This window comes from Cavia porcellus, unplaced genomic scaffold (genome assembly GCF_034190915.1).
Source record: "Cavia porcellus strain 051 isolate PalLab524CR breed Dunkin Hartley unplaced genomic scaffold, mCavPor4.1 scaffold_3, whole genome shotgun sequence".
In the NCBI taxonomy this organism is placed as follows: domain Eukaryota; kingdom Metazoa; phylum Chordata; class Mammalia; order Rodentia; family Caviidae; genus Cavia; species Cavia porcellus.
The window spans coordinates 45285701-45312165 of NW_026947486.1; the positions used below are offsets into that span (position 1 = coordinate 45285701).

The 26465-nt window shown below is 36.2% G+C and overlaps 1 protein-coding gene across 4 annotated transcripts in view; it reads left to right on the forward strand.

The window, feature by feature from the left end:
- Atp7a (ATPase copper transporting alpha) overlaps positions 1–26465 on the forward strand; it is a 244070-nt gene that overhangs the window by 9560 nt on the left and 208045 nt on the right. The gene's annotated exons all lie outside the window — the stretch shown is intronic.

Here is a 26465-nt window from a genome sequence, read left to right on the forward strand (position 1 = left end):
GCCATCATGCCCTGCTCTAATATGTCTGTTAGGTTTAGAATTTTGTGCTGTTTTTTCAGTGATACAACTTTACATGCAGTAAAATGATAATGTATGCCAAGTGGGTAAGATTACCAAGTGACATTAGAGAGGTTAAGCAGTGTACTCATGAAGTGCCAGTTAGAAGTCCAAAGTGAGGTCAGGAAAAGTAAAGTAGGGAAATAAGGTTTTATGTCGGTTGGTAAGGAACCAACAGAAATGTCTTCAAACAAAATGGTAATAGCCTAGCCTTCTTGAATAATTGTGATTCTTTGATAGTGGTGTATTTCCCTTACCTAAATATGAAGAAGAGAAATTTAGCTGTAACTGACATGGCCATTTGAGAATCACCTATTATTGCTTTGTTTGTTTACTTATTTGGAGATGCTGGGTATCAAACCTGAAGCCTCATGCATGCTAGGCATGTGCTGTACCACAGCTCTTTAGTGGCTGTTGTAGTTTTTGTTCTACATTTGAAGCATCTGGTCAATTTTAGATTATCTTCTATAATGAAAACCAATTGTGTCCCAGTTTGGTGTTATACCTAAGGACAATTTTGTCAGAAGTTTATGAAATAGACATTGTTTATAATCTTTGTATTGTTTTAATGTGGCTGATGGCATGAGTAGATTGCCAAATGAATATGTGTTATGGCTTACATTTTCTCTCTTGTTGCCTTTAGATTTAATGTAAGTATAATTATATTCTAAGAAGGTATGACAGTATTGTGATTTAAAAATTTTTTGGGGCTTTCTTAGACAGGGTCTTGCTATACAGTTCAGGCTGCCCTTTAACTCACTATGTAGCCCAAACTGTCCTTGCACTCCCAGAGATCCTCCTGCCTCAGCCTCCCAAGTGCTGGGATTACAGGCGTGTGCACCATGCCCCAGCTATTCTATCATTGTTTAAAAAGTTTTTCCACCAAATAGAAACAATCCCCAAAGACCACCTTTCTTTTCTCCCAGTTTTTTGTTATGATAATCTCTACCCTTATTATAAGGAGGATCTTCTTCAGAAATCAGAATATTGTGATTGGGACAATGCATTTCTTGAGAATTAGTTTCTGGCTATGTTGTTCTACCATTCTTTTTTTTTTTTTTTTGTCTTTTTTGTTTTTATCAGTACCAGGGATTGAACTCATGACCGCACACTTGCAAGGAAGGCGCTTATGTCGCTGAGCTAAATCCCCAGCCCCTTGTTCTACCATTCTTACAGAGAACCTCAGCTGGGACATATGACAGAGGCTATAACAGATAGGAGAAGATAGTTTTGGGAAACCAATTAGGAGCCCATAGAGGTGAGGTTTCCAGATCTACCAGTAGATCCTGTTCTGCAGATTGGCTTACTTTATTTCAACTAGGGCTGTTGTGTTAAGCAAATCCAGGAAGCAGCAATCATAACCTGTAAAAATTATGTAAAAGAGTTATGCAGTATAGCATCTCTAAAAGCTACTTCAACAACTTTTATTTATAGTCCCTTTCTCCATGTTTTCATTACCTACTACATGTAGCAGTACTGGTAATTCTAATACATTCATCATTTCAATTTCTTGCTATCTTAGAGCTCCTTTTTGAAACAACTGATAAAGTTCAGTAATTTATCTGAATATTTCAAGGAATTGTATGCATATTCTTTATTTAAGTGTATATTCATTGGTAAAATCATAATACCTGCCATAACTTGTGGGTTTGTTAGGAATATCAAGAGAAATAAATATGTGAAAGCACTTTGTAAATCATAGGATACCATGCAAATGCGACATAATAGTTTTTTTTTGTGGTACTGGGGATTGAATACAGGGCATCGGTATTGAGCTACATTCCCAGCATCTAAATTTTCTTTTTTTTTTTTTTATTTAAGGAGAAAAAGGAAAAAAAAACAGAAAAAGGGTACAAGTAATACAAAATTTAAAAAATAAACAGTAAGAAATCACTAGTTAATAGATTACATATTCTCATCTTAGAAATAGTTGTTCAATTTACAAAATTTAAGCATATAAAGTGGACCTTCAAACAGTGAGAGTGCAAACAGTTTTGTTCAGTGATCCAAAAAACACCCAGTAATATGGTTATCTATCTTATACACTTAAACATATATGCAGTTTTAACCTTTAAAACACTTTTTTTTCTTTTCTTTTGTACAATGAAAATTACACATTTTGGGTTTTATTACTCCCACAGTTCTTATTACTTTTTTGAGGAGAGTAAAACCAAATGTGACATATCAGAACAGAGTCAGTCAAATCAAAAGGATGGACATAATAGATAATGTAAAATAAAATATACGGTGATCAACAATGGTTACCATACGGCCTCTTGCTATTTTAAGAAGAATTGGAAGTTATAATAAAATTGAACTAAACAGTACAAAATAAAACCAAAGCATTGGAGACATTACAGGATTTTAAAAGAAAATAATAGTCAACCGGAATGGGAAGAATTGGAAGTTATAATAAAATTGAACTAAACAGTACATAATAAAACCAAAGCATTGGAGACATTACAGGATTTTAAAAGAAAATAATAGTCAACCGGAATGGGCGTCATAATGATTCTTATTGTCTTCACAGTTATGCCTATACTTTCAAACTTGGTACTATCAAGCAAAGCAGAATAGAGGAAAATCAGTCAAAACAAGATGGTGAGGGCAATACAGGATTTCAAATCAAGTTAATAGCAAATTAAAGTAGGTACTATAATGTATCCTATTTTTTATTTATTTTTCCCTTAATTAAAAAACAAAAAAAGTAAATAATTAAAAAAAGGGGATTGAGATAAAAGAGGGCATAACAAGAGAATAGCACAGGTTAAAACATAACCATTTAAGCAAAATAGTGTTTTACCACAAGATATCCTGACATAAAAATAGTTACCATAGTGTCTCTTTCCTTGAAATCTTTGAGTATAATTTCTTATACTGTAGTACCAAACATATCAAGACACTATAAAACCATTCAAGAGAATGACAGTATTACAGGGTATTTAGAACCAATTAACAGAAAATGAACAATGATTTCTATATAAACTCCTTGTCTATAAAAGTTTTTGCTTATATTATCATATATAATAAAATACAGTAAGATACACCCTGTTAAGACCAATGGAGACAGAAGAATACAAGTTTGATGGGACTTTAAAACAAGATGATACTAAATCAGCACTAGCTATTAAGTTGTCTTGCTTTCTCCAAAATAGCTGTTCTTACCATCCGATCTTCTCTGCCTCATTTCTGTTGAGCTCTTTTTCTGTCGTATGTTGTCAGTTTGTCTTTTTCATTTCGTTTTCTGCTCCATTCATTGTGGCCTCTCTGCCACTATTTCGGGAATCTTCATATTTTCCTTTTTTAGACTATCCTGCAGTATTCTCTGTAGAGTTGAATTAGTGGTTGCAAATTCCCCTAGTTCCTCTTTATCCTGGAAGCACCTTGTTTTTCCATCAATTTCTAGGGACAGTTGTGCAGAATATATCAATCTTGTCTGGAGGTTATTATCTGTCAAAGCTTGAATTATTTCCCCCCATGCTGTTTGTGATTTGATGGTTTGTGCCGAGAAGTCTGCTGTAATTCTGATGGGTGTTCCCTTGTAAGTGATTTGTTTCTTTTCTCTGAGAGCTTTTAATATTCTCTTCTTATATTGGATTTCTGGAATTTTGATCATTATATGCCTGGGTGTAGCTCTGTTTGGGTTGTAGGTGGCTGGAGTCCTGTATTGCCTCATATATCTGAATATCTTTACCATTTGCTAAATTAGGGAAATTGTCTTGGATTATTTCTGTGAATAGCTTTTGTAGTCCATTTGTTTGTGTCCCCACTTCTTCTCTTATGTTCTTAATTCTTTTTTCCCCCTGCCCCCCCAATGTTCTTAATTCTTAAGTTATAGATCCTATCATCTTCTAGTTTTTGTATTGTTGCTGTTTGTTTTTTTGTTATTTTTAAGAAGTTTTTCATTTCATGCTCCCATATTACAAATCTGCCCTTCAGTTCAGATAATCTGTCCTTAGTTTCTTTCAAGCCGTTATGCCAGTTTTCGATAGAGTTTTTAGTTTCCTGGTAATCTCTTTGAACCTGCATTACATATTCTATGTTTTCTCTATCTTCTCCATCAAACAATTCTCCCCTCTTTTTCTGATCTTCCATTCCACCATCTGTTTTTTCTTGGGCAGTGCTTAGCATTTCTCTAACTATTCTGCCTTTGTCTTGTTTCAGGTCATTAATAACTTCATTCCTGAACTCGTCTATGAGGCTCTGGAGATAGCACTTTATATCTATTGGTGCCGTGTCTGCTATTGCATGTTTCTTAAGATTGGGGGCCAAGGAGCCTTTCTTGTTCCTCCGTCTTCCCATATTATTTGTTCCTTATATTTAAGCATTTATAGGAGGCCCAGCTTCCTTTCCTGTCAGCCAAAGTCTATTTGAATTGCACCGGCTAGGTGTTCCTGCCTACCGCAATGCACCAGGGAGACACAGACCTGGGCAGTCTATGCCGGGCCCGCCCCTCCAGGTCAACCTACTGAAGGCTTCATCTCTAGGGTGCACCTCCAGGTGCTGGGAGTTGGGCTAGCCTATTGGGTCTCAGCTAGTGGCGTCTCGCAGGCCAGGCACTCCCCACCGATCCTGCTCGAGAGGGGGATATGTGACTGAAGTCACTGCAGCATCTCGTTCTGGGAAGTCTGCCCGGTCTGAGTATGTCCTCCGCTGAAGCCTCCTTCTCTTTGGAAGGGTTCCGATTCGCTTACTCGCCACAGGTGCAGGGTACCTGGCCAGTCCTGCTCCCAACTCCTTCCAGTGCTTCCCATTCTCCGAGCTTTTGCGCCTCTCTGCCTGCTGTGCCGTCCAGGACACAACAGCGGCTGCAGGTAATGCAAATCGCAGTTTCCAGTAGTGTGGGGTCTGGCCTCTGTGCTGAGCCCTTATTTGTTCCTGCTGTATCACCGGGATCGCGTTTCCAGTTGGTTTCTCTTAATTTAGTTCATTCCTTGGTTGGCAAAGAATATCCCCCCTTTCCTAGGACTTCCTGCCTGGCACCATTCCTGGATTTCAAGTGTGGTTTCTCAGAGAGCCTCCGAGGCTGCTGCTATCTATCCAACATGTTCTTCCAGACTCCTAAATTTTCTTCTTCTTCTTCTTTTTTTTTTTTTTTGTGCCTGGAATTGAACTCAAGACCTTGCACTTGCCAAGCAGGTGCTATGCCACTAGTTATATTCCTGGACCTGAATTTTCATTCTTTTTTTGGTTTTTTGAGATAGGGTCTCACCATGCAGTTCAGGCTGGCCTTTGGCTCACTTTGTAGCCCAGGCTGGTCTCGAACTCGCAACAATCCTCCTGCCTCAGCCTCCAGAGTTCTAGGATTACAGGGATGCGCTACCACATTCTTTTTTAAGACAAGGTCTCATTGTGTGTTTGACGCTGGATTTGACCTCATTATGTAGCCCAGGCTGACTACCGACTTATGGTTAACCTCCTGTTGCAGGCTCACAAGTGCTAGAATTACAGGTGTGAGCCACCATGCTTCACTAAGAATTTTTTACACTTTTATTGTTTTTTAATTAATTAACTTTATTGGTACATTTTAGGTATACTCATCAATCACATTCATCCCAGGGGATTTGTACTTGTACGTGATATAAGTTGATTTTTTCCCATTCTTTTACTTGCCCTTTAAATCTTCTTCCCCTCCTTATTTAAAAAAAGCTTTGTTGGGGGCTGGGGATTTAGCTCAGCGGTATAAGCGCCTGCCTTGCAAGCAGGCAGTCGAGAGTTCGATCCCTGGTATCGGTAAAAAGGAAAAAGACAAAAAAAAAAAGCTTTGTTTTTATATTTTCCTTGTTTTCTAATTTTTTTCTTTTTCCTTTCTTTCTCCTTCCCCTCCTCCCTAGTTTCCTTTCCATTTGAACATTTCCTTCCTACTTCACAATGTCTGTTGTACATTTTGTTTCTTATTTATACTTTTGGTTTCTCACAACAGAACAGCAATGTGGTATTTACACATGTATGTCTGATAATTTCACTTAACAATATGGTCTCCAGGTGCAGCCATTTAGCTAGAAATGTCTTAAACTTACCCTTCTTTATGGCTGAGTAGTACTCTATTGTATAAAGAAACCAGATCTTCTTTATCTATTCATCAGTTGATGGCACTTGGGATGTTTTCAAGATTTAGCTATTGTAAACTGTGCTATTGTAAACATGGGTATGCATATATTGCTGCTTTTAATTCTTTTGGGAAGGTACCAACAAGGGAAATAGCTGGATCCAGTGGAACTTCTTCTAGTCCTCATTTTTTGAGTAATCTCCATACTGATTTCTACAGTGATCGTACCAGCCTACATTCCCACTGACAGTGGAGAAAGGTTCCTTTTTCCCCAAGCCCTCACCAGCATGTATTACTGGTTTATTTCTTGACAATAGGCCTCTCTTTTTGGGGTAAGGTAAATTCTTAGTATTGTTTTAATTTGTGTATCTCAAATGACTGGTGTTATGAACACTTTTTATATATTTGCTGTTTTTACTTCTTCATCTGAGAAGTGTCTGTTTCAAATGCCTGTTTTTGGATTGGGTCTTTAATTTTGGGGCGTGTCTGTTTTTTTTTTTTTTTTGAGTTCTTTATGTATTCTGAATAGTAGTTTGTTATCTGAGGAACAGCTGGAAAAAATTTATCCCGACACTGTGAGTTGTCTCTTCACTCTGTTGGTGGTTTCTCTTGCTGTGCAAAAGTTTTTTTTTTTTTTAATATGATGAGATTCCAGGGGTTCTTTGTGATAGTTCCTGTGTGATCAGGATTTTGTTCATAAAGTCTGTGGCTACACCATTGTCTTCAAGAATTCTACCTATTTTGTCTTTCAGCAGATTTAATATTTCTATTTTATTATTTAGATCTTTGATATGTTTTAATTTTAGTTTAGTGCATGGTAAAAGATATGGTTTTAGTATTAATCTTTAGCATGTGGAAAGCCAGTTTTTCCAGCACCATTTATTAAAGAGGCAATCTTTCTTCTGTGGATGTGTTTGGCACCTTTTACAAAGATAAGGTAGCTAAGTATGTCTGAGGTTGTTTTTGCATCTTCTATTCTGTTCTATTGATTCTCGGATCTGTTTTTTTGCTAGTACCATGCTGTTTTATCACAGTAGCTTTGTAGTACAATTTGAGGTCAGGGATTGTGATGCCCCCTGACTTGTCTTGTTGCTCAGAACTGCTTTTGCTAAAATAGCAAAAGTTTCTTCTAGTTCCAAATGAATTTTAGGATTGTTTTCTCAAATTCTATAAGATATGCTGTTTGAATTTTGATCAGGATTACATTAAATCTGTATAACAATTTGAAAGTATGGCCATTTTCATTAAATTGGTTCTTCCTATTCTGTTTTCTAATATGCTCTTTAATCTCCTTTTTAAAGAATACTATAATTTTCAGTGTAGAGGTCTTTCATTAGATTGTTTCCGAAGTATGTCATTTTTTGGATGCTATCATGAATGAATGGTGTGGTTTCCCTAATTTCTCTATCAGTGAGTTTGTTTGTGTAAAGGAAAGCTATTGATTTTTGAGTGTTGACTTTATATCCAGCTAAGCACTGAATTTCGTTATTAAGTCTGTAAGTCTGTTTTCTTTCTTTCTTTTCTTTTTTTTTTTTTTGGTACAGGGATCAAGCTAAGGACCTTGCACTGGCGAAGCAGGCACTTGTGCCAATGAGCTAAACCCCCAGCCCTAGTCTAGAATTCTTTTGATGGAGATTTTGAGTTCTATGTAGTGTATGTTATCTATAGATAATGATAACTTAACTTCTTCCTTTCCTATCCTTATTCCTTTTCTTTCTTTTCTCTTGTCTAGAGGCTCTGGCTAATATTTCCAGAACTAGATTGAATAAGAGTGGCAATAGTGGACATTATTGTCTTGTTCCTGATTTTATTTTTTTAAAATTTTTGGTATCGGGGATTGAATTCACCACCTTGTGCTTGCTGGGCAGGTACTTATACCTTTGAGCTGAATCCCTGGCCCCTGTTTCTGCTGTTAGAGTGAAAATTTTCAGCTTGTTCATTTATTATGATATTGGCTGTTGATTTGTCATAGATGGCTTTTATCAGATTGAGAAAAAGAGCATTAGTTCCAATTTTTTGTAAGGTTTTTATCATCAGTGGGTGCTGGACTTTGTCAAAAGCTTTGTCTGCGTCTATTGAGATGATCATATGGTGTTTGTTCTTGGCTCTGTTAATATGTTTTATTACAGAGCTGGGCATGATGGTGCATGCCTATAATCGCAGTGCTCAGGAGGCTGAGGCAGGAGGATCATTGTGAGTTCGAGACCAGCCTAAGCTACAAAGTGAGTCTGAGACCAGCCTGGGCTACAAAGTGAGCTCAAGACCAGCCTGAACTGTCTCAATAAGACAAAAAATGTATTACATTTAGTGATTTGTGTATGTTGAACCATCCGTGCAGTCCTGGGATGAATCCTACTCGGTTATGGTGTATAATTATCTGGATGATTGGCTGCATTCCATTTGCCGTATCTTACTGAGGATTTTTGCATTCATGTTTGTTAGAGAGTACGGCCTGTTGTCTTTTTTGGGTGATTCCTTCTCTGGTTTTGCTATCAGGGTTGACTTGGTTCCAGGAATAAGTTTGAGATAGTAGCTTCCCTTTCAATTTCATTAGAGTTTGAGAAAAGATGTCATTACATCTTCTCTAAATTTCTTGTAGAATTTAGCAATGAATCTCTCAGGACCTGGGATTTTATTTGTTGGTAGGCTTTTAATTACATTTTCAGTTTCATTGACTGAAAACAAATTATTGACTGATGCTGGTCTATTTGGATTTTTTAATCTTCTTGATTCAGCTTTGGAAATTTATATGTATCTAGGAATCTGTCCATTTCTTCTGCATTTTTCCATCTTATTAGAATGCATGTTCTTAACGGGTTCTGACCTAGATCTCCGATCTCCCAAACGAGTGTATGTCGGAGGTTAAATAAAAAGAGACAAATTGTATGTTTTTTAGGGCTCCAGGAGGGTCAAAACACTTTAATTAAGCTCAAGACTTTGAGGATTAAGACAAAGGATTTTCAGAATCAGTCCACTTATATTAGGAACAAGGTCAAAGGGCAGAGAGACTGAGGAAAGTGCAGGCAATGAGCAGGACCTTGGGAGTCACTTCAAGGATGTCTCCAAGTCATGAATCAAGTCAGTTTAGTAGCACTGTCTTATCATGAAGACATGGTAGAAGTGAGACTGTAGGAGTAATTTTTGCAGTTGCAGTCTCTACCTAGTTAATTGGGGTTGGAGCCAGAGTGTCTGCACCTGTGGCCTTATCTTGCCCTTTGGGCCTTGCCCTCTGGCCTCACAGGCCACTACAGGCCTCAGCCAGGACCAGTGATTCATAGAGGTTCACTTAATATGAATCAACTCCCATCGCCAGGCAAGGGACCCTACGCCTAGGACAGACTCACAGATAAACATAGAAAGCCAATTAGTAAAATTTAAATCCTGCTCAGAGCATTTCGTAGTGGTTTCCAACACATTCTCAAAGTAGGTATTGATGAACTACAAGATTTTTGCATGCTTTGTTGTGATTTCACTCTTTTCATTCCTAATTGTGTGGATTTGAGTATTTTTCTTTTTTTGAGTAGGTTGCCTAAGTGTGTTGATTTTATTTAATCTTTCAAAGAACCAACTTGTCAATTCATTGAGTTTTTTCTATTGTTTTCTTAGTCTTCATTGCATTAATTTCTACTCTAATCTTTATAATTCCCTCCCTCATATGAGGTTTGGACTTGATTTACTCTTTTTTCTCTAGAAGCTTGAGTTTCAACACTAAATTGCTTATTTGAGCTCATTCTTTTTTCTTAATATGGGTATTCACTGCTGTAAATTTACCTTGTAGGATTCTTTTCATTGTGTCCCCTAAGTTCCATTATGTTGTATTGGCATTATTATCAATTGTAGAAACTGTCTAATTTCTTCTTTAAGTTCATCTGTGATTCCTTGATTGTTCAGGAGGGTGTTACTTAATTTCCATGTGTTTATGAAGCTTTTCGTAGTTTCTTTTGCCTTTAATTTCCAATTTCATTGCAGTATGGTTTGTTAGTATGCACTGTGGTCTGATTGTTTGCAAAGTAGGTACCTCTACTTTTTTCTGGGTGACTGTCACATAGAGTATTGTTTTCCTTCCTTTGACATTTAGTCTGTGAATTTATTTTTGACTGAAATATGTTTCTTGTATACAACATAATGATGGATCTAGCTTCTTGATCAATTCCACCAGCCTGGTTCTTTTGATGAAGTGAGACCATTAGCATTAATGGTTATAACTAATATGTATTGTCTTATCCTTGTCATGTTATTTTTTCCTGTTGTTGGCTCCCCATTTTTGTTTAATTGCTTGCCTTTCCTGATGGGTTCATTCTGTTGGGGTTCATGGAGCTGTAATACTTGTTATCTCTTTCTACAGTGTCCTTCAGAATATTTTAGAGTGAATTTTCTCAAGTGTTCTTTGTCATGGAAGTATCATTTCTTCATCACTTTTGAAAGATAGTTTTTTGGGGTATTTCAATCTGATATGGAAGTTGTTTTGTTTTAGGGCTTGACATACTTCACTGAAAGTTTTCTTTGACTTGAGGGTTTGTGTTGAGAAGTCTTCTGTGATTAGATGGCTTTCCCATATAGGTGATTTGTCTGTTTCGTCTAACAACTTTTAATATTCTGTTCTTGCATTGAACTTCTTCTTTTTTTTTTTTTTTTGGTCTTTTTTCATTTTTATTGGTACCGGGGATCGAACTCACGACCGCCTGCTTGCAAGGCAGGTGCTTATGCCGCTGAGCTAAACCCCCAGCCCCTTGCATTGAACTTCTGGAGTTTTGACTTATATGCTTTCATGTAGTTTTTTTGATTATAGCTAATTGGAATTGTATATGCGTCACTTATCTGTATGTCAAATTGTTTTTCCCTGCCAGGAAAGTTTTCTGCTATCATGTCTATGAATAGTTTTTTTTTTTTTTTTTTTTTTTTTTTTTTTTTTTTTTTTTATCGGTACCAGGGATTGAACTTGCGACCATACACTTGCAAGGCAGGCGCTTAGGCTGCTGAGCTAAATCCCCAGCCCCGAATAGTTTTTTTTTTTTGAACAGTTTTTTTAATGTCATTTGCACTATCTCATGTTTTTTCATGGCTTCTTTCTGTCTCTGTGAATTTTTCTATTCTATATGTATATATATATATTTATTTTAAAAAGAACAAAACAAAACATAACAAAGCAGGTCAGACCAGAACAATGCAAACAAGACAGGACTTCAAAATAAGACAACAAGAAATCAATGGTGGGGAGGCTGGGGATTTAGCTCAGTGGCATAAGCGCCTGCCTTGCAAGCAGGCAGTCATGAGTTCGATCCCTGTACCAGTAAAAAGGAAAAAGACCAAAAAAAAAAACAAAACAAAACAAAAAAAAAACAAAAAAACAAAGAAATCAATGGTGGCTACCTTAATGTCCCTTGTTTTCTTTGAGATAGTTGTCCATACCTTGACATATAAAAAATTCAAAGAAAACAAAATAATATAAAACCAATTAAAACAAAAGAATGAAAGCATTATGGGACTTCAAAACAATACAATAGAAAATCAACAATGATTACCATAATGTCTCTGGGTTCTTCAAAATAGCTGTCCATATTGTCATATATACTGAAATCAAATAATAGAAAACAGACTAAACCCAATCAATAAGAAAAGAATGAAGGCATTACAGGATTTCAAAACAAATAACAGGAAATGAACAATGGTTACTATAATGTCTTGTTTTCTTCAAAATTGTTGTCCATACTATGACACATAATAAAATCAAATAAGACACAACAGAATAAAACCAGTCAAAGCAAAAGAATAAAAGCTTATAGGACTTCAAAACAAGATGATAGGAAATCAGCAATGGCTACCAAAATGTCTTGTTTTCTTCAAGATGGCTGTTCATACCATCACACATAATAAAATCAATTCTTGTAAATACTTTAGGAGAAATTCTAGGCATATATAAGCCTATACATGTACACCTGTTCTTTCTGCATTAGAGGGAAAAACAAAACAAAACAAAAATACAAGAGAAATAAGAAACAAAAGAGGTAAATAAATAAAAATAACAAAGTACCCATAATAATAACAATATAGGCTTTTAAAACAAAGGAAGGAATTTAACAAAGGTTGTTATTTTGCATAGTTATCTTCAGAAAGGTTACTCAGATTACCACATATAGACATGCAAAATTGACCTAATCCTATGAATGTTAATTGTTTTGTTCCAGGAACTAACAGAATTAGTAGTGCAATAATGTTAGCTGTCTTTAAAAAAACAAACAAACAAACAAACAAACAAAAATATATATATATCTTTTCCCTTCTTTTCTCCTTTTTCTTATCCAAGTTATTTTTCCACTTTGAGCAGTTTCTTACCCTTTCACAGTATTTATTGAAGATTTTGTTTCTTATTTACTCTTTCATTTACTTACTCTAGGGAGACAATATGGTATTTACACTTGTGAGTTTGATTTGTTTCATTTATAGGTATGGTCTCAAGTTGCATCCATTTACCTATAAAAGCCTCAATGTGATCCTTCTTAATAGCTCCATTGTATAAAAATGCCACATCTTTTTTTTCCATTCCTCAGTTGATGTGCATTTGGGTTGTTTCCAAGATTTGGCTATCACAAGTTGTGCTGCTGTAAACATGGCAGCACATGTATCACTGTGGAATGATAATTGTTAGTTCTTCTTGGAATATACCCAAAAGTGGGATAGCTGGGTCAAATGGGACCTCCAGTCCCAGCATTTTGAGGAACCTCCAAACTAACCTCCACAGTGCTTGCATCAGTCTACACTCCCACCAACAGTGCAGAAGAGTTCCTTTTTCTCCACAGCCTCTGTGGCATTTGTTATTGTTTTTTTTCTTGATCCTGCTCATTTTTTCTAGAGTGAGATGGAATCTCAGTGTTGTTTCAATTTGCATTTCTCTAACGACCAATGATGCTGAACATTTTTTCATGTATTTATTTGCCATTTGTATTTCTTCGGCTGAGGAGCATGTATTCATCTCAAATGACCATTTTTAGATTGGGTCTTTGAATTTTGGGGGCCTGATGTTTTTTTAAAATTCTTTATATGTTCTAGATAGAAGTGCTTTGTCTGAGGGACAGTTGACTAAGATTTTTCCCAGTTTGTGGGTTTTCTTTTCACTCTGTTGGAGATTTATTTTGACATGCAAAAGCTTTTTAATAAGATCCAAGTTGTTGTTTCTGGGAAGTATTTCCCATAGAGTTAGATTTTTGTTCCTGAATTGTCTGTCTATCCCTATGTTTTCAAGATTTCTACCTACTTTGTCTTCCAGTAGACTTAGTGTTTCTGTTTTAATATTTAGATCTTTGATCAATTTTGACTTTACTTTAGTACATGATGATAGTCATGGAACTAGTTTTAGTTTTTGGCATATGGAAAGCCAGTTTTTCCTGCACCATGTATTAAAGAAAATACCTTTCTTCCAGTGAACATGTTTGGCCTCTTTGTGAAAGATACAGTGGCTGAGTGTGTTTGTAGTTGTGGTTGTATCTTCTAATCTATTCCATCAATCTTTAGGTCTGATCCATTCTGCCAGTCTGTTTCTTTTAATTGGTGAATTGAGGCCATTTACATCTATGGTTATAAGTGATATATATTGGCTTATTTTTGTCATGTTGCCTTTCTGCTGTTGGTTCTTTATCTTTCCCTTCTATTTAATTGTTTGCCCTACTTGGTGGTTTTCTTCTGTTGGTGTTCTTTAAGTTGTATTTTTATGTCTATAATATTTTTCAGCATTCTTTGCAGGGTTGATTTGGTGGTCATGAACTTCTTTAGCTGTTCTTTGTCATGGAAGTATCTTCTCTGTCGATTTTGAAGGATAGTTTTGCAGGTTACATCAATCTGGTTTGGAAGTCATTTTTCTTTAGGATTTGAAATACTTCATTGCATGCATGCTTTTGACTTGATTGTGTTGAGAAGTCTGCTGTGATTCTGATGGGCTTTCCTTTATAGGTTATCTGTCTCTTTTCTCTAACAGCTTTTAATATTCTCTTCTTACGTTGAATTTCTGGGATGTTGATTATTATATGTTTGGGTGTAGATTTATTTTGGTTATGGCTAATTGAAGTTCTATATGCTTCGCTTATCTGCATGTCAGTTCCCATGTTTGGGAAATTTTGTGGTATTATTTATATAAATTGTCTTTTTATATCATCTCTGTTGTCACCTCTTTTTCATTTACAGCTATCCATTTTATATTGTTTTTCTTTGCATTGTCTTACAACTGTTGTTACTTTCTGATTCCTTTTTTTTTCAGTATGAGGGATCAAACTCAAGACCATGCTTGCAAGGCAGGCACTTATGCTGCTGAGCTAAATCCCTTGTTTGTTATTTTTAAAAGATTTTTCCTTTCCTATTCACTAGCTGCAATCTTTTTTGAGGTGTAAACGTTTTATCTTCACGTTCATTGAGGCAGTTTTGCCAGCTATCGATGGAATTTTTGATTTCCTGGATATGTCTCTTAATCTGTTTCATGCATTCTAGTTGTTTTTTATATTGTTTATCCAAGGTTTCCATCACTTTGCAGTGGTCCTCTATTTTCTATTTTGTTTAACTATGTCTTCTTTAGATGTGCTCAGCATTCTTTTCATTATGTTTATTATTTCTTGTTTCTTTACTTTGCTGCTATAATTTCAGAAGTTTCAGGTTGTGGCTTACACTTTTTTGTATGTCCATGTCTTCTAGGCTTATTTGGGATGGGCTGGAGGTTTGAGGTAGCATTTTGCTCTTTCATTTTGTCATTTTCCTTATTCCCTTGGGCAGCCAAATGCAAAGTCTCAGTTGTTTCCTGGGTTGAGGATGGCCGTCCTTACTGGCAGGAGTTTCCCTAGCTCAGTGTGAGTGACTGGGCAGGCCTTAAAAGGTTCCTAGTGGCATTCAGATACTTGCTGAATGTGTAGAGTACGCTGGGCAGACTTTCAGCATGCCCAGAAGCTCACTGACTGGGTTTGCTGGACGGTGCCCTAGTAGGACCCAAGTTGTGCACCAAGGCTCCCCACCTGCTTGAGGTTGCTGCACAGGGCACTATCAGGTTCCAAGCAGCTTACCAAGGCTGCATGACTAGGTGGAGTTTGCTCTGTGGGCCTTCAGCTTGGGCCATACAGAGGCTCCCTGTCTATGTGGGGTCAGTGAGCGGGGCCCAACCAGGACCCGAGCAATGTACCAAAGCTCCCTGGGTGCCTGTGGTTGCTGGGCAGACTATTTTATTGATGTATAATTATCATACATGTACTATGGGATAGTACCACTTATAAATAGTATCATGTCATATTTGCCTACTCGCTTTTTCTTTATCATTTTTGTTTTTTCTTTTCCCTTTCTCATTCATTGTTTATATATGAATGTGAAGGTGGTTCCTAAACTCTTTATGGGTTTTGTTTTGTTCTTCCTTTTATCTCTTCTATCTCTTTTTCTTCAGTCTTTTGCACCAGTTTTCCCAAGTTCGTGTGATACCCTTTGTCCTCCAACCTTACTTTTAATCTCTTTCTCTTCTTCCACTTCTCTATTTTCTCCTTAATCCATTTTAAATTTTACTCTCAAGGGCAAAGTTGACACGTTACAGACTGACATATTGCATATAATTATATGCCTTGTTTTACATTTTGTTATATAATTACAAATCTAATTCACACAGCAAAAAGTTGCAAATTAAGGATTAGCTCAGTTTGTTGTTTTCTAGACTGTGTTTGATGCTATTTGTACCACTATAACCAAAATTGACCTAATTGTTCTAAATAGCTGTTGGTCCTGCTAATTCGTGACTGAACTTAACTAAGGGTCATGGAAATAAGATGGCACAGTACCAAAGAAATAGAGAGTAGGCCAAATAGGCAACAACTTCTCATCTCCAACAAATTTAAGATGTAAGATCTGCTAACAGACTCAAAACCCAAAAACCAGCTATGCCTGGAAGATACCTCAGAAAAGTAATCATCACTTAATGATCCTAAATACTACCAATAGAGCAACCTACCATAGGCAACTTACAAGCATCATCCCAGAAATTTAAAAAGAGAGAAAATAAAATGAGTAAATACTTAAGCAAAATGCAGCCTCATACATCCAGATCACCAAAAGCAAACCCAGGCTCAATGAGGTGGTTCAATCCAAAATCCCCACCAAGTCTCTCTCAAGTAGAAACAACAATGCAATTGTATGAGGCTCTGGCAAAAATGAAATCAGAAGTAATCTCTCAGCTAACTACAGAGATTACAATTATGTGCCACTATACCCATTCCAAAAAGCATGTTCTACAACATGCAGTATATAATTTTTATTAAAAATATGTTTCGGGGCTAGGGATTTAGCTCAGCAGCATAAGCGCCTGCCTTGCAAGCAGGCAGTTGTGAGTTCGATCCCTGGTACCGATAAAAAAGAAAAAGACAAAAAAAAAATATGTTTCAACTGGGTGTAATGTTGCACAGCTATAATCCCAGCATATAGGAGGCTGAGGCAGAAGGATTCCTGCAAGTTCAAGTGGGCAGAGGTGACCAGGGTGAGGAAAGTGTTTCAGAATTAAAAGATACAGCTGTTGAGATGACTGTATACTCAGAGATACCTTAAAAGCATCAAGAGAATATACGAATGGATCCAACAGCTACTAGGTGATGCAAAGAAGACTAATCTTAAGACTAACAGGAAATAATGAAAAATCAGAAGACAGCAAAAATGGAATAAAATGTGTTTACAGAAATCACAATAAGTTTCCAAATATCAGGAAAGAATTTAACAGATAAATGAGGCATGTAGAAACCAAAATAGCCAACATCAGAAAACACCTTTGCCATGACACATTTTAGGCAAAATTCCAGAAATCATACACAAGGACAGAATCTTAAAAACTGTTAAGAGAAAAACAGCAAATTATTTATTAAGCTAAGCCCATTAGAATTATAGCAGACTTCTCAAATTAAACCTTAATGACGAGGAGGCTTGTGGTCAAGTGTTTCAAACTATAAAAGAAAACAACTTCCAAACTAAACTGCTATAATCTGCAAAGCTATCTTTCAAAATTGATAGAGAAGCTGGACACGGTGACATATGTCTATAACCTCAGCACTCAGGAAGCTGAGGCAGGAGGATCACTGTGATTTCAAGCCAGCCTGGGCTACATAAATGAGTTCAAGACCAGCTTGCACTACGTAGTGTGAGACCCTGCAAAAAAACAACCAACCAACCAAAATTGATGGAGAAATAGATATTTTATTTTTTCAAGTTTTTTGTAGAAATAGATATTTTAGCAGCAAAAAAGCACCTTCAGAAGTTTATGACCACCAAACAATCATGTCATTAAAATTTTCCAAGATATTCTAGAAAATGACAATGAAGCCAACCATGCCAAAAATTCTAAAGAAATCAATATAGCAGGCAGGGTGTGCTGAAGGAAAAAAAAAGTGAATCTGCAACGGGAAAATAATGCAGTGACAGGAATAAGTCCAATACAAGGGATGGGAAAAACATTTTTTAGTATCAACTCTCAGTATGAATGGTCTTAATTCTGTAATGATGAGACCCAGATTGACAGAATAGATCAACACACAGTACCCAACATTGTGCTGTATTCAAGAAACACTTTTAATCCAAAAAGAATTTCATAGACTGAAAATCAAAGTATGGAAAATAGTGTTCCATGCATGGGACCCTGAAATGAGCAGGGATAGCTATTGTATTTTCAGATGTGGACTTTAAGTCAAAATTGATCCGAATAGACAAAGAAGGTCACTACTAAATTGATTAAAGGAGAAATTCAACAAGAACAGATAACAGTTATAAACATATACACACCACACACCAAGATACCCTACTTCATAAAACAAATACTAGTGAATATACAAGATCAGTAAAACACGAACCGAATTATAATAGTGAATGCAATATACCATTATCATAAATATATCAACTAAACAAAAAATCAACAAATATCAGAGTTAAAACCTTTGAAATGCTAGGGATTTAGCTCAGCAGCATAAGTGCCTGCTTGGAAAGCTTGAAGTCATGAGTTTGATCCTTGGTACCCCTCCCCAAAACCACCTTTGAATAAATAGACTTGGGTGGGGTGGTACCAGAGATTGAACTCACAACCCCGCGCTTGCCAGGCAGGTGCTTATGCTGCTGAGCTAAATTCCCAGCCGAACAAATAGACTTAAGATCTCTATATGCAGTGTGTTCCCACCCAGCAATAGAATATAGTCTTCTTAGCTGTACATAGTACTTTCTCCATATAGACCACATACTAGCTCATAAACCATGCCAAAGTAAATGCAAAAGAATAAAAATTATCCCATGTATAATGTGGTGAATTGACAAATGGTGGTCAGCTTGTAACATCCAGGTGAAATGAATCAGCTTGGTTGGTGTGGGCTGCGGATGACCCACCTGAGGATTGTTGCCAACAATATTAAAGATGTCAACTGGAGAGGAAAAAGTAGTGTTATTGGTTCTTCTGTTGTTGTAGGTTCTCCCGAAGGAGTTTGTCAAGCTTCTTTCCTGATAATTGGCTGTTCTCATTTTCAGAGGATCTTGGGACCTTGTTGCTGAGAATGGCTGAGGTTCACCTTAGGGGAGCTCTGATTCTTACGGTCATGACTTCCTGGCTCTGGAGGGGAAGATACTGTGATGTTCAGTCTCCAGGAGAAACTTGTCACACTGGCTTCCTGATATGAACTCAGCCATTCTCATTGTTGGAGGAGGTTGGGACCTCATTGTCTCTGAGGATGACTGTGGTACTTTTCAGAGGGAGCTCTAGTTCATATGTTGAGTGTTGCTTCTTTGCTCCCGTGCAGAACCCTCAACCTACTGGCATAGATCCTTCATCCCGCTGGCACAGACTTTCTGGTTTCCGCTGCTGACCTTTGGGTGTTCTCAGTGCAGATCCATGAAGCAGACTTGCACGAGATGTTGTCATGGGCTCTAGGTCTTCAACTGGATTTATGCAGGATGTTCCCATGGGATCCAGGCCCTCTGCTGGATTTTTTGGGTCTTTAGTGTGTGGACAGATTTCCTGCACTTTGCATGTTTGATTATTTGGGTGACTGTTGGAAGATAATTCTGTAAATTATGTGTCCTGTATTAAATTATTTTCCTTGCATACCCTTACTGCAACACATAATATCAGATTTTGCATAATATAACTAGAAAACAATGGCAAAAGAAACCAAAGAAATAATGCAAAAAGGTGGAAATTAATACACTATTGAGAATCAATGAGTCACAGAAAAAAATGAAGAAATTAAGACAGTTCCTAGAATCAAACATTAATGGCAGTATAACACATAAGGACCTATGGGACACAATGAAAGCAGTCTTTTTTTTTGAGATAGGGTCTTGCTATGTAGTTCAGGCTTTGAACTCACTGTATTGCCTAAGTTAACCTCAAACTCACTGCGATCTTCCTGCCTGGGCCTCCCTTGCTAGGGTTACAGATGTGTAGCATCATGCCCAACAAGTGAAAACAGTTTTAACAGGGCTTTTAGCTGTGCCCATATCGGCCCTGTTAAAACTGTTTTCACCTGTTGGGCGTAATGCTACACACCTGCAATTCTAGCACAAGTGTGGCCCAGGCAAGTTTATAAATTTTAGAAATTTTTTGGTGGAATTTTTGGGGTCATTAGAATTATTGAGAGTTTTGGTGGAATTTTGGGGGTCATTAGAATTATTGAGAGTTTTGATGGAATTTTTGAGGTCATTAGAATTATTTGATGTTCTCCTGGAATCTTATGATTGATGGGTCCTGATTATTTCCTCACCCAGCTTTGCCACACCCTACCTCTCACATCAGTACTGGTGCAAAAACAGATATGTGAAATATGGACCAGAGTAGAAGATATAGGAACAATCCCCACATACAGTTATCTGGACTTTGACAAAAACATATACTGGAGGAAAGATAACCTATTTGAGACATGGAAAAACACAAGTGGAAGATTGAATCTAGGGCTGGGGATTTAGCTCAGCGGCATAAGCACCTGCCTTGCAAGCAGGCAGTCGGGAGTTCGATCCCCAGTACCAATAAAAAGGAAAAAGACAAAAAAAAAAAAAAAAAGATTGACTCTAGACCCATATCTCTCATCATTCACTGAAATGAAATTATATATATATATATATATATATATATATAAAATATTTAAATGTTAAAGAGGAAAATGTTTGCTGGAAGATAAATAAGGTACAATTCTGTTTTTTTCTTTCTTTTTTCCTTTTTTTATCTGGACTGGGGATCGAACTCACGACTGCCTGCTTACAAGGCAGGCGCTTATGCCACTGAGCTAAATCCCCAGCCTCATAAGGTACAATTCTAAAGTCATCGACCTAGGCAAGGTCTTTCTGACCTAGTTGCATAACAAATAATACCAAGAATCAACAAATGGGACCATTTGAAATTGAGAAGTTTCTGCATAGCAAAAGAAACAACCAACAGAGTGAAGAGACAACCTATAGAATGGGAATTTTTAAAAAAAATTTATTTAAAAGGGAAAAGAGAAAAACCAAAACAAAACAAAGTGGTGTAAGGGTACAAATAATACAGAACTACAAAAGAAAACAGTAAGAAATCACCAGTTAATAAATTACACATTAGCATCTTAGAGATAGTTGCTCAAGTCACAGTATCAAAGCATACAAAGTGGACATTCAAACAGAGAGACTGCAAACAGTTGTGTTCAATGATCCAACCAAAAACATTAATATGGTCAGCTATTTAACACTCCTAAACACAATTTCAGTTGTATCCTTTAGAGCACTTTTTCCCTCTCTTTTTCACAACAAAATTTACACATTTTGGGTTTTATTACTCCTTAGTTCTTATTACTTGTTGTTTTTGGAAGAGAATAAAGTCAAATATGGCAAAACAAAGCTGTCAGTCAAAACCAAGGATAGACATAGTAAATGATGTAAAAACAGAGTACAAGGTTATCAACAATGGTTACAATACTGCCTCTTGTTTCCTTAAAAAGAATTGTCTATCTCATTAGGTATTATAAAGTTGAACAAAACAGTAGAGAACAAGACCAATAAACTTAAACATTGTAAACATTACAGGACTTCCAAAGGAGATAATAGTCAAACCAGAACGGGCATCTTAGTGAATCTTTATTGCCTTCAAAGTAGTTGCCTATACCCTCAAACTTGATACTATCATACAGAACGGAACAGAGTCTAGTCAGTCAAAACAAGATAGTGGAAGTATTACAGGACTTCAAATCAAGTTAATAGGAAATCAAAAAGTTACTATAATATATCTTGCTCATTTAAAAAATTTTCCCCCTTAATTAAAAAAACCATACAAATAACGAAATAATTTTTTTAATGAATAAGGGATAGATTGAGATAAAAGAGGACATAAAAACATAACAATACAGGTCAAAGCATGACTGTTTCAGCAACCTAGTGCTTCACCACGAAATAACCCAACTTAATAGTAGTTACCATAGTGTCTGTCTTTTCCCTTGAAATATTTGAATGTAACTTCATATATTGTAGCTTCAAATATTTCCATATCAAGAAGCCCATAATAAAGCCATTCCAATTAATAAGTGAAAACTTTATAAGGCTTCAAGGCCACATAATGGGGAATCATGATTATCACATACTTATATATATTTGAATCATTACTTACATTAGGGAAACTATTCGGTATTCACACATGCGAGATTGATTAATTTCACTTATGGGTATGGTCTCAAGCTGCCCATTTATTGATATCTCCGTGTGATCCTTCTTTATAGCTGAGTAAGACTCCATTGTATAGAAATACCACAACTTTTTTATCCATTCCTCAGCTGATGGACACATGGTTGTTTCCAAGATCTGGTGATTACAAATTGTGCTGCTATAAACATAGGTGCACATGTATCACTGTGGTATGATGCTTTCAGTTCTTCTGCGAATATGCCTAGAAGTGGAATAGCTGGAATAAATGGGACTTCCAATCCCAGCTTTTTGAGAAGTCTCCAGACTGACCTCCACAAAAGTTGTACCAGTCTACACTTCCACCAACAGTGTAGGAGAGTTCCTTTTTCCCCACAGCCTCTCCAGCATTTGTTGTTGTTGGTTTTCTTGAGCCTGGCCATTCTTTCAGGAGTGAGATGAAATCTCAGTGTGGTTTTAATTTGCATTTCTCTAATGACCAATGATGATGAGCATTTTTTCATGTATTTATTTGCCATTTGTATTTCTTCATCTGAGAAGTGCGTGTTCATCTCAGATGCCCATTTTTGGATTGGATCTTTGAATTTTGGGGGCCTGAGTTTTTTTAATTCTTTATATGTTTTAGACAAGAGTCCCTTGTCTGAGAGAGAGTTCACTAAAATCTTTTCCCAGTTTGTGGGTTTTCTTTTCACTATGCTGGAGATTTCTTTTGACATGCAGAAACTTTTTAATAAGACGTGGTCCCAGTTATTGATTCTGGGAAGTATTTCCCATGTGGTTTGAGTCCTGTTCATGAATTCTCTACCTACCCCTATATCTTCAAGGTTTCTACCCAATTTGTCTTCCAATAGATTTAGTGTTTGTGTTTTAATATTCAGATCTTTGACCCATTTAGATTTTAATTTAGTACACGGTGACAGGCATGGGTCTAGCATTAGTTTTCGGCAAATGGAGCGCCAGTTTTTTCCAGCACCATTTATTAAAGAGACTGTCGTTCTTCCAGTGAACCTGCTTGGCTTCTTTATCAAAGATAAGGTGGTTGAGTGTGTGTAGTTGTGGTTGTGTCTTCTAATCTATTCCATTGATCTTCTTCTCTGTTTTGATTCCAGTACCATGTTGATTTCACTACTATTGCTTTGTAGTATAACTTCAAGTCAGGGATTGTGATACCTCCTGCCTTGCCTTTGCTGCTTAGAATTGCTTGTGCTATTCTAGGTCTCTTCTGGTTCCAGATGAATTTTAGGAGTGATTTCTCTAGATGTATAAGGTATGTTGATGGTATTTTTATTGGGATTGCATTGAATCTGTATAACAGTTTCGGGAGAATGGCCATTTTCACAATGTTTGTTCTTCCTATCCATGAGCAAGGGATGTCTGTCCATTTTCTGAGATCATCTTCAATTTCTTTTTTCAGTGTATTATAATTTTCCCTGTATAGTTCTTTCACTTCTTTCATAAGAGTAATTCCTAAATATTTCATTTTTTTGCTTGCTAGTGTGAAGAGTGTGGTTTCTCTTATTTCCCTCTCTGTGATTTTGTTGTTCGTGTATAGGAATGCTATTGATTTCTGAGTATTGATTTTGTATACAGCTACATTACTGAATTTATTTATTATGTCTAAGAGTCTTTCAATGGAGTTTAGAGGGTCTTCTATGTAGAGTATCATGTCATCTGCAAACAATGATAATTTAACTTCTTCTTTTCCTATCTTTACCCCTTTTATTTCTCTCTCTTGGCTAATTGCTCTGGCTAGTACTTCCAGTACTATATTAAATAAAGGACATCCTTGTCTTGTGCCTGATTTTAAAGTAAAGACTTTCAATTTTTGGCCATTTAGTATGATGCTGGCTGTTGGTTTGTCATAAATGGCCTTTATTATATTGAGGTAAAGACCATCTATTCCAATTTTCTGTAAAGTTCTTATCATGAATGAATGTTGAACATTATCGAAGGCTTTTTCTGCATCTATAGAAATGATCATGTGGTTCTTACTTTTGGCTTTATTGATATGGTGGATTACATTTATTGATTTACATATGTTGAACCATCCTTGCATTCCTGGGATGAATCCCACTTGGTCATGGTGTATAGTCTTCTTGATGATTTGCTGCATCCTATTTGCCAATATTTTATTGAGGATTTTTGCGTCTATGTTCACTGGGGAGATCGGTCTATAGTTCTCTTTTTTAGTTGGATCTTTCTCAGGTTTTGGTACTAGAGTAATATTTGCTTTCAGGAATGACTTAGGAACGATTGCTTCCCTTTCAGTTTCATTGAATAATTTGAGGAGTGTTGGCATTAGGTCTTCTTTGTATTTCTTGTAGAATTCTGCAGTGAATCCATCTGGGCCTGGGCTCTTCTTTGTAGGTAAGGACTTAATTAAATTTTCAATTTCATTAACAGAGATTGGGTTATTCAGCAGTTTTACATCCTGTTGATCTAGCTTTTTTACTTCATATGTTTCTAAGAATCTGTCTATTTCTTCTGTGTTATCAAACCTTTGAAAGTAGATGTTTCGAAATAGGTGTTGATGATCTTATGTATTTCTGTAGAGTTTGTAGTGATTTCACCTTTTTCATTTCTTATTGCATGAATTTGAGCTTTTTCTTCCCTTTTTAAAATAGGGTTGGCTAGGGGCTTATTGATTTTATTTATTCTTTCCAAGAACCAACTCTTTGATTTGTTGATTCTTTGGATTGTTTTCTTAGTCTCTCTTGCATTGATTTCTGCTCTGATTTTTATAATTTCCTCTCTTCTTTTGGCTTTGGGCTTAACTTGCTCTTATTTTTCTAGCTGTTTGAGGTATAGCATCAGGTTATTTATTTGTATTCATTCTGTTTTCCTGATTTGGGAACTCAGTGCAATAAATTTTCCTCTGAGGACGGCTTTCATTGCATCCCACAGATTCTGGTAAGTTATATCTGAATTTTCATTTTTTGTAGGTATTGTTTAATTTTTTCTTTATTTTTTTCTGTGACCCACTGATTACTCAAGAGTGTGTTATTCAGCCTCCATGTGTTTATGGGATTTTTGCAGTATATTTTATCATTAATTTCTAATTCAAGAGCGCTATGATCCGATAACATGGAAGGGATGATTTCAACTCTTTTGCGTTTGTTTAAATATGTTCTGTGAGCTCATATATGGTCTATTTTGGAGAATGATCCATGTACTGCTGAGAAGAATGTGTATTCTGATGTTGTTGGGTGGAACGTTCTGTATATGTCTATCAAATCCATTTGTTCACAGGTGTGATTCAGTTCTGTTATTTCTTTGCTCGTTTTCTGTCTGGTTGATCTGTCCCTTGGTGTCAATGGCATATTAAGGTCTCCTGTTACAATTGTGTTACTGATAATTTGAGTTTTCATTTCTGTTAATAGTTGTTTTATATAACTGGGTGCTCTGGAGTTTGGTGCATATATATTTAAGATAGTTATCTCTTCCTCTTCGAGTTTTCCCCTAACGAGTATGTAGTGACCTTCTTTGTCCTTTATGGTCATTGTTGGTTTAAAGTTCATGTTGTCTGCAAGCAGGCTACTCCTGCTTTTTTTTGGATTCCTGCTGCATGAAGTATTGTTTTCCATCCTTTGACTTTCAGTCTGTGAGTATCCTTCTGGATTAGATGGGTTTCCTATAAACAGCATATGGTTGGATTTTGTTTCTTGATCCATTCTGCTAGTGTGCTTCTTTTGATTGGTGCAGTGAGACCATTTACATTAATGGTTGTAACTGTTAAATGCTGGTTTATTGTTGACATGTTATCTCTCTGCTGTTGCATCTTTATCTTTCTGTTTTGTTTAATTATCTGCTTTGCTTAGTGGTTTTTTTCCTTTGTGTATCTAAACTGTCTTTCAATATTTTTTGTAGGGTTGGCTTGGTGTTCATGAAGTTCTTCAGCTGTTCTTTGTCATGGAAGTATCGTATTTCACCATCAATTTTGAATGATAGTTTTGCAGGATACATCAGTCTAAGTTGGAAATCATTTTGCTTTAGTATCTGGAATACTTCACTCCATGCTCTTCTTGACTTTATTGTTTGTGCTGAGAAGTCTGCTGTGATTCTGATAGGTTTTCCTTTATAAGTGATCTGTGTTTTCTCTCTGATAGCTTTTAATAATCTATTCTTGTGTTAGATTTCTGGGATGGTGATTATTATATGTCTGGGTGTAGTTTTATTTTGGTTATGACTGTTTGGAGTTCTGTATGCTTCACTGATCCTGATGTCAGTTTCTGATCTCATGCTTGGGAAATTTTCAGCTATTACTTCTCTAAATATCCTCTTGACATCCTTTATGTTTTCTCCTTTTTCAGTAATCCCTATCAATCTTATGTTATTTTTCTTTGCATCATCTTGCAGTTGTTGAATTGTTATTTCCTGATTCCTTGTGTTTTTAAAAAGATCTTTCTTTTTCTGTTCACTAGCTGCAATCCTGTCTTTAAGGTCTGAAATTCTATCTTCATTTTCATTGAGGCGGTTTTTACAACTTTCAGTGGAGTTTTTTATTTCCTGTATATCTCTGTGCATCTGCATTATGTATTCTGTTTGTTTCTTATATTGCTTATCTAGGGATTCTATCTTTTTGTTTCGTTCCTCCAATTTTTTAACTGTGTTTTCTTTAGATATATTCAGAATCTGTTTCATTTCTTTTATAATTTCTTCTTTTACCTGGGATATTATTTCCAGTTTGAATTCCTTTAAAGCTTCCAGGAGTTGCTTGTTAGTT